This window comes from Phalaenopsis equestris, unplaced genomic scaffold (assembly GCF_001263595.1).
Source record: "Phalaenopsis equestris unplaced genomic scaffold, ASM126359v1 Scaffold000818, whole genome shotgun sequence".
Taxonomy (NCBI): Eukaryota; Viridiplantae; Streptophyta; class Magnoliopsida; order Asparagales; family Orchidaceae; genus Phalaenopsis; species Phalaenopsis equestris.
Genome location: NW_018165258.1, coordinates 149,808 through 152,920, shown reverse-complemented (window position 1 = coordinate 152,920; position 3,113 = coordinate 149,808).

The window sequence follows — 3,113 nt, the reverse complement described above, 5'->3', positions numbered from 1 at the left end:
TTTCCAAAATTTTGATAATTATGGGAATTATTCTTTTATTTTGTAATTTGGCAAAGTGAAGTGGGTTTCTACCAATTAAGCCCATTTTTTATTGCAAATCATCAAATGAGTTAATTAATATCAGAAATTACCCATTTCCTATTTTTATTAAGCCTAAATGTTCATTAAGGCCAAAATATCCAAAATTACAATTTTGCCCCTAAGGGTCCAAACTTGCATAATTTGTCAAATTTAAGTCAAATGAGTTTAAAGTTCTTATGTAACCTTACTGATAAGACAATTAAGACATCAGAGTAGAAAATGTGGATTTTCAAAATTTAATTTGATTTATATAATTATTTTCATGCAAAAATGTGCATTTTCAAGGAAAATTCCAAAAGATGATCAAGACAACTCCTAATCACTTGAAATTTTTATGTGAGCTAGCCCTAGACTAGAAATTCATTTCTCTAAAGTTTGATAATTTTTTTGAATTTTTTTGTGATTTATTAAAATTAATTGAAGTTCTGGGGACTTTAATAAAAATAAAATATTTTATTTATTGAAAAATATATTTTATATTTTTGGAAAATCTCTCTGCAGTCAGAGAACCCAGAGAAATTTATTTTATATTTTTTTGATTTTTATTTGTTTTTTTAAAATTATTTTGGTGAAAATTCTATTTTTAAGCCTTAAAAATCATTTTAAGGTTTAAAAATAGATATCTTTATTTTTAGACCTTGGAAAAATATTCCAATGATTCCTAAGTTCTTAGGAAATAATTTGGAATATTTCCATAAGTTTAATATTTTATGATTTTTTTATTATTTTTTAAATATTAAAAATAATTAAAAATAACCTAAAAATCTAGTTTTTATATTAAATATATTTTTATTTTCATTAAATCTCCCTGATGTCAGAGAACTCAAAAAACTAAGTTTCATAATTTTTGGAGTTATATTTTGATTTTTAAAAATCATTTAAGTTTCAAATTTGATGGTCACTTTTAAAAATCAATTAAAAATATTAAATGATCTCCAAATGACTTGAAATTTTTATGGTAAATTTTTTGACTCATGGGGCACAATGGAGAATAAAAATCAAGTAATTTTAATCTCTGTGTGCTTCAAATTAAATATTTGAAGCAAATTAAGGTTTGCTCAAAACAGTGATGTTTTGATTCTTAAAAATCGTAAAGTTATTTCCTAAAATTACTGTGGCCATAAGAAACTTCCATGAATTTTTGTATAATTTTGTAAGCTACATACAATTTTCTATAATTATTTGAATAGAAAATGCATAAAAACTTAGAAAATTAATATCTCTGTCTAGAAATCTCCTATGTCTTTGGAAAAATGCTCAAATTGTGCACCTAGATAGAGGCTACAATATATAAAAATTTGGAGTCAAGTTGATAAACCAATATGAATGGAGAATTGAAAACCCCTAACCCTAATTCATTTCTTAAAAATAATTTATGCATCAAATTACTATGAAAATAATTCCATATGATTCTCCTCTGTTCACTGAGTAAGAAGGTATTTTTATTTTCTGTTTATGAATTTTCTATGCAAAGATATGGATTTTTGAAGTTTAGGGGCTATTTTCTGAATTTATTAAATACTCCTATTTATTTATTCAAACCACGGGCTGATTGGATCATCGGATCCGTCGAACAGCCACGCGGCGCAGTTCTATTCGATGTTGCCTTCTGAGTCAGCTGCCACGCGGCCCGCCATATCGTTTCCGATCATCCGGCTTGATCTCCGCCATCCACTCAATACACGCGAGAATGGACGGCATCCGTTCATCGTCCCCGATGGCCTTAACTGAGAGTCGTCCAACTTAAAACCTTAATATCTCTCTTGTTTCTTAATGGATTTTGATGATTTTTTTTTAAATTGTTCGTCTTGAAGAGACGAACACATCTATATGGTAAACATATTATGAAATCAAGCCATCACAAATGAAGAACTCGCGAAGGCTCAAGAGAGTGAGTAAGGTTATACCTTTGCTCCAAGAGGTTTGGCCTCAATCAGAGATTCTTCACATCTTTGTTGGGTCCGAAAGAGCTTAGGGATGAAGCCTCTGGCTCTGGTGTAAGGCCTATATATGATTTCGACCACAGCTGATTTTTGGTGTTGGTTGAGAGCTATGGGAGAGGCTATTTCAGAGGGAGAATTGATGGGTGATTGGCTTCCTTCAATGTTGTGAAGGTGTAGAGCCAATTTGTTTGAAGTTTGGTGCTGTGTAGGTTCCGATTGAAGTTTGTCCTGGTTTCGAGCAAGAATTCAAACTCAAAATTGGATTTCTGTGGTCGAACTGGGAGAGGGAAATGAATTGTAATATGCTAAGGAACTCTTAGAGAAGCTCTCTTAGGAGTTTGTGAGGCCTTGGTGAAAAATTTTTCTTACCACCTTCTTCATGGCCGTGAGGGGAGTTTTATAGAAATTGGCCAAGGGGAAGCTTGGCTGGCCAATTGAGGGGTTAGCCCCACTGCTTAGGTGTTAAGCAGAGGAGCTCTCAGCTCAATTTGGGCTGAGGTGGCTTCTTGGCATGAATTTGGGTATTGGCCATATGGGGGCTCACGGTATTGGGCTTTAGCTTGGGTTAAAGTAGTTAACCAAAGGTTGGGTCATGTTTAAAGCTTATAATGAGCAGTAAAAATGGCACCACGGAGTATTGACATGTGGTATGACAAGTACTTTGATTTAACCTTCTCTTTATCCCTTTAAAAATTAAAAAAAAAAATTTTACCCATGAGATAAATATCAAGCTTAACCATGGGTTGGTGGCTGGTTTTAAACTCAACTCTAGAGTCTAGGATGAGTTAAGGTAAGGCTCATTTGACCATACCAAGCTCAATTGGTTTGGATTTGGCCATAAGTCCAAGAAGGTGCATATGACCAAATCTTGTGTTTGGACTAGGTTAGACATGTCAATTGACCCAATTAAATATGGAATTTGGTGTAAGAGACCATGAGGAACAACTTTCATGCAGGGTAAAAGTCATTTTGAGGTCAATCGGTTAATTAATTTAGTGGATTTTTGATTTTTGACCCATTTTAAGCATGTTAGGGTAAGTTTGGGTCAAACTTGGGCTATCCATGGGCTAAGTCCAAATTGATTATTGT